We start from the raw sequence: 6,910 nt of genomic DNA on the forward strand, positions 1-6,910 counted from the left end.
TTTTGTTGCCATTGATTTGTTTGTTTCCTTTATCTAATTAACTAAGTAGTACTTTAATTGATCATTAACTTTATTTTAAATATTAAATGAAAACTTGATAATAGGTTGATTAGCTACTAACATGAGCTTATAGAATGCTCAAGTATATTTGTGGCTAAAAGTTTTTTATTCTTTAATATTGGTTCATAGATTCTTCACATCAATTAACCAACATTTCTTGTACCCTTATCTGGTGGCGGAGTTAGACTAAAAAGTTGGGGAGAGCCGTGGCAAAATTTTATTTATATATATATATATATATATATATATATATATATATATATATATATATATATATATAAGACTTATGAGGTGAGAATAATTGTTAATGTGAAAGATTAGAAAGACACTCAATTTCTGCTCATACCTTTATTCAAAATCAAGAAAGACTTAAAAAATTATAAACATTGGATTTTTGGAGTTAAACTTCATCCTTGATTACCAAATCATTGATTTGTAAAAAAAAATAAAAATCTCAATATTTTTGTAGTTTAAAGAAATTCAAGTAAAATGATAAAATCAAACTACCTAGGAGTCGAAGACGAACCACCTAGGTTAGGTGGGCACGCAATGACCACCGAACCAAACATGCATCTTATGAATTTCTTCAGTTATGTTTATATATATATATATATACCTATTAAAATCAAAATTTTGGGATGGGCCGCAGCCCTCCCCAGCCCATAGGGAGCTCCGCCCCTGTTTTATCTAGAGGTTTAAGATCCCTTCTTTTTTTAGTTAATTCTTCTTTTATGGAGAACTCCTTTTAAGTAAATTCAACTATACTCCACTGCATATTTTATAGGTTAATATTATTTTCACCACTGTCATTTGGATGAGTTTTGATTTTTTCCTTTGTAATATTTTTTTTTTTGTAATTCCACCTAGCTTGTAATTTGAAAATTCTTTGGCATTTTACATGGCACCTAAAATCAAAATTCACACAAATGATAGGAGGTAAAATCAAAATTCACCCAAATAGCAAGAGGCAAAAATGTTGTTAACCCATTTATTTTAGTAAATTTTTGAGTTAGATATTAAAAAAAATTCCATCATTAAAATTGTTGACACATGTCACAACATCTAATTAGTATAGTCAAATGCCACTAGATACTACGATGGATTAAAAACAAGAAATGTTTAAATCACAAAGGTAAATTCGTAAAAAATAAAATTACTGGAGGAGAAACCACAACTCGCCTAAATAACAGAACATAAAAGTGCTATTAATCCTATTTTATACTAGTACATTTTAGAATATACTACTAATCAAATTTCACATTTTTGTTCTTTAAATTACTCCTTTTTTTTTTTCTTCTTTCTAAAATCCCTATATCATTTTTTATATCCAAATCAATATTATTTCTTTATCTTAACTCTCCAGTATTCCAATAATCCAATGTTATTGATTTGGTTTATGTAATGAGGCCTGATACTATAATCAAGAAAAGAAAAGATACAGAACAAATTCTTTTGTAGATACTACAATTAAAAAAAATATATATATCTTTACCAAAAAAAATAAAATAAGACAATTGTAAATATATACAATCAAGGTAGGAAAAGATAACACAACAAGTTTTGTTGTGACTGCAACCTGCAAGCGCAAATCAAAGAGAGAGGAAGGGCAATAGAAATTGTCAACCTAACATCAAACACAAAAGATTATATATAGAATAGATGAATAGGGAATACAACATATTGTGTGAATTAAATTGAGTTGCTATTTCTCACTTTCTAACATTTCGTTCATATTCTTTTAGATCTAAATTCTTTTATGATTATCATTAGTTCCATTTAGAGGTGGGAACAGGCCAGGCCGGCCTACATGGCCTTAAGGCCTAGCCTACATAGGCTCAGGCCAGGCCAGCCTATTTCTTTAAATAGAGCAGGCCAATGCTTTTTTATAAGCCTATTTAGCTAAAAAGGCCAGGCCGCAGGCCATTAAAAAAGCCTTTGAGGCCTACTAGGCCGGCCTATTTAAGTTAACATGAATAATATTTTTATTACGATTATTATTTATATATTAAAATTTATACTTTGATTAAATTATAAATCTATTAACTTTTTAAGTAATTTAAGTTTATTAATCTACATTAGTTTTTAACATATATAAATGTATTATTATAAACTAGAATTGAAATATGATGACATATATAGTCAAATTCTCTAAAATATCAAATGGAACATTATTTTATTAGTTCATAAGTATATTTCAAAATAAATATAATTATTTATTTAAATATGTTCATATGAAATAGGCTTTTAAACAGGCTAACAGGCCACATCAGACTTTCAAAAGGCCAGGCTCAGGCCTAGAATTTAAGCCTATGATAGGCCACATGCCAGGCTCAGACCTTCAATTTTTTGACAGGCCAGGCTCAGGCTTGGCAAAGCCTAGCTCGGCCTAGCCTATTCCCACCTCTAGTTCCATTGATGATTGACATTGAATTTAGTAGGAAGGACTACTTTTCGATCCTCGCAAATATGATCGGGAGAGAACTGAAACTACTTGAAGTCAGAACTGATTCCCGAACCAGATTAGGCGGTTTAATTAGTAGACCTGATGTCGATAGTGAAAAAAAATATATTATTCTGTTCTATTTCTCCATAGCTGAAGTTAAAGCTTTCAATTAATAAAATTGTGCTAATTTTCTTTTATCATTCTATTTTAACATCTATTTGAATGTTGTGTAGTTGAAACAATGTATAGATCAAATAATAATTAGGTGGCAAACATGTGATGTTGTCAATTGCAAAAAACCAATACATATATAGTGTGCTTGTGTGGATACTTAATCAAGTTTGACTTGGAATAGTTATGAGATGTAGGAAGGCAATAGAAAACATGTACATAGATAGTGGCGTACGCCTAAAAGAATGATACATTTGAGAATAGCATAGACATAGTGCTGATTTTTGGTGGTTGAAATATAAAGAAAACCCTTCCACTAGCTCATTCATTCATATCACATGGTTAGTGGGAAGAGTGTGTTTGTTGGTTCATATAGAAATTAGGGTCATTAAATCATCTAAATGTTTTCTATCTTTTTTTTTTTTTTTTTTCTAATGTCAAATTTCGAACCAAGTACCTCTAAGTTGCAAAGTGACTCCTCAACCAAGGGGCTACCTGGAAAACAGGCGTTTTCTATCTATTTTAGCTTGCCAAGAATTGGAAATTGTTATAAATTGTTTTCTATTCCGGACACACCAAATAGTTCCACATCACTTGGTAATTAAGGTCAAGGGTAGTTTATATACAATACCCGCATCTTTCAAACCGCCGAACCGCCTTTTCTACAAATGACAAAACCGTGATGGATTAACTCCAAAGTGAACAATTTCTCGGAGATGTGGACTTGAGGTCGGATCGAAACATTGGTGCCGCATGTGGGAAACGAACCCGCACATGCTCGTGAGTCGACACTCTTTAGCCCCTTAGCCTTGACTGGGGAGCTATTGTTCCGGATACACCAAATAATCTCACATCGGTTGGTAATCGAGGTTAAGAGTAGTTTATATGCAACACCTACACATTTCAAATCACCGAGAGCCCTTTTCTATAAAGGACAAAACTGTGACGGGTTAACCCCAAAGCGGACAATCTCTTGAAGATGCGGATTTGAGATAAAAGTGCTTCTATTAGTAGATAAGTTTGAATAATCCATTAATCTAAAAATCGAAAGTCTTAAAATAACTTGTAAACAAGAGCACTCATCACCTTATAGTTAGTTTTACAAGAATGTAGTATGATTCAAAACCTAAAATCGCGAAGAAAAAAAATATTGAAAGGGGTCTATTTAATTTGTGTGCTACATTTTGTTTGATAAAATTAATCATTAATTATTATCAACAAGAGAAATATTACTTGCATGGACATAAAAAATATGTTGGTACTTGTAATTTTGTTTTTTTCTTCTCTCTCTTGGTCCGTCAACATTTATAAATGGTAATTTTATACAAGATACTCCCTCCGGTCCTTATTATAAGGAACAATTTGGAAAAAACACACATACCAAGAAACCTTATCTTTCTTAATAAAAATTCTAAAATTTTACAATCTATTCCAAAACTAACCTTGGTGTATTAATTTATCCTTAGGGAATATATCACTCTAATTAATGCATAATTTTGGAATGGATACAATTTAATAAAGGTAAAAATGGAATTGTAAGAATAAATTTAATGATTGTTTCTTATAAAAAAGACCAAATTTTTTTTCCAAATTGTTCCTTATAAAAAGGACCGGAGGGAGTATTAAAAAATCATGTTAAAATAATGAGGAATATTACTTCTTTTTTTTTTTGTGTATATCCTAAATAGTACTGTATTTCTTTTGGGTTTGTAAGACTTAATCTAAAATAACATTAATCTATCAACATTACGTCAAAATATATTAATCTATCAACATTACTTCAAAATCTATGACATAGAACATGTGGTTTATTCTCAAATGATATGGTCACTAAAGATTTTTTTTCTTTTCAAACTTTGTCTCATCTTTAGCCAACCAATAGCCATTCTTGAAGCATTTCTATGTTGAATTGTCGGAATATGAATAGCCATTCTTGAGTCCATATTACATGGACCAGGATTCCATTCATTCGAATTTTTGGTGTAGTCGTGCAGTCACTTGATTTACAGTCGTCCGATCAAGATCAGACGATCATGATTTAAAACTGTATTTATTAACTGCATTTATCTAAATCGTCCGATTGTGATCGTACGGCTATAAAACGACTGCATTGAAAATTCGAATGCAGATGATCCATTTACATATTACATTGATATTTGTGCCAATTTCTTGAATTTCCATCTATTTATTTTATCATATAGTATAGGGAATAATTTTTATCTTCTGGTTCAAGAAATTAAAGACAGGCTGCATACTTCTATTATTATATAGGTTCATACACCCTTGATCTACACATGGGACAAAAATTTGTACTTGTAAAGAACCTTACACACTGATGGAATACCAGCAAATATTTGTCCTTTTGTAGACAATTGGTCGGTTCTAGTTCTAGTTCTAGTCTTACATTTATATTTCTCACATTGTGCTTGAGATTTCCCTCAATTTAATGTGCATATGTTCAATTTGCGCTCAATTTAATGTGTATATGTAATTCCTTCGACCTTAATCATAAGCAAATAGTAGTATCATATTTTCATATTCATTGAGTAATCATTTATTTTTTAATATAAATTAGATACGTTAATTATTTAAGACGATTCTCTTTTTTTGGCTAATTAAGATGACTCTCTTTTTTTTGTTGGAATTTTTTTTCTTTGTATAATTATGATACGTCTTTTGTATATTATTTTGTTTTAATAAATATATTTGCAGTTAAAAAAATATTAATTGTTTAATAAATTTGAAAAATGAATATTTATTTATAATTGAGACCGAGAGATCACATTATTTTCTTATATATCTTAGGGTTTCTAGGGAGCCTATATGTCTAGAGGAAGCATAAGGATTTGCAAAAAGAGAACATTAAAAAAATTAAGAGTTTGCTAAATCCCATAAAAATAGATATCATCAAAAAAAAAAAAATTGCAAAATGAAGCCACCCAAATCTTCTTGCATTAACTAAAATCTTGAGTGTAACACATGTCATTCAATGAATGGCTAATTTTGACCAAAACCTTCTTTGTAATCCTAAATTGATTTTGTAATGACCATATACTAGTAATTCATTAATCAATAACAATAATTAAAGAATTAATGCTTTGTTTATGAAGCAATTAATTAGACATGTTTGCAAGACAAAGAAGCTAAGGTTTTTTACTTGTATCTATATGTTTGTGCAATGAATCTGATCATATCTCCATTTGCAAAATCTAGGTAGATATTAGATTCTCTACCAACTTAATAAGCCAAGTACAGAAGTACCTCTTGATCATCTTGGGCTTAATGAAGGAAATTAAAAGCCTATACTAATCATATAGAGTATTACTATCTTTTAATTAGAGATGAGAATTTTATCGCATTCCATATCCACCAAATCATTTACATTATAATTTATATTGTTGACTAATTGCTCCTTTATACCATTACAAACAACTTTTCATCATATTTTATGTGCTTGTATTGTGAACCCCCATTCTGTATATCTAGATTTAGGATGAACATTGCCATGTTCTTCCCTTTTTAGTTTTTAATAAAATAATAAGTTTGAATTATTTTTTCTCACAAAAAGTCTAGTTTAAAATTATTTTTTTTATCAAATGTTAGTTGGTTCAGTGATGATTGGCGCTGAACTTGGTAGGGAGGACCACGGTTCGATCCCCCGCAACTGCATTTGGGAGAGGACTAGAACCACTTGATGCCAGAACTCGCCCCGAACTTTGGACTACTAGGGCCCCCTTCCCTAGAAACCAGAGGGTGAAAACCAAAAAAAAAAATCCCTTTTTTATAAAGGCGCCGGCTATATAGAAAGATATTAGGATTAATATTAAATAAGTTTTTCGTACTTACAAATATTGTTAAGAAGTCTCACATCGGTTGTGAGATGACATAAATATGTATTTATAAGTGAGGGCAATCTTCAACTTACAAGTCGGTTTTGTAGGGCTTAGTTAGTCCCAACTCTCATTTCTAACAAATATAATGAATTTTGATTTTAATATCTATAAATAAAAACGATATGTTTTCATTCCAAAAATCTTTTGTTCTGTTTTAAAATTCTTTATAGTGGACAAAATTTTGACATTTTTTAAATATAGTATAGACTTACATAAGTTAAACATAATTTTTATGCTAACCACTCATAAAAGGTACCAGAAGAACATGATGTCTTAGCCAAAACCACATTAAAAAAAATTGAATCAATATTAATTCTAGGGTTAAGTATATTTTTGGTTCCTC

The sequence above is a fragment of the Trifolium pratense genome, linkage group LG2, assembly GCF_020283565.1.
Source record: "Trifolium pratense cultivar HEN17-A07 linkage group LG2, ARS_RC_1.1, whole genome shotgun sequence".
Taxonomy (NCBI): Eukaryota; Viridiplantae; Streptophyta; class Magnoliopsida; order Fabales; family Fabaceae; genus Trifolium; species Trifolium pratense.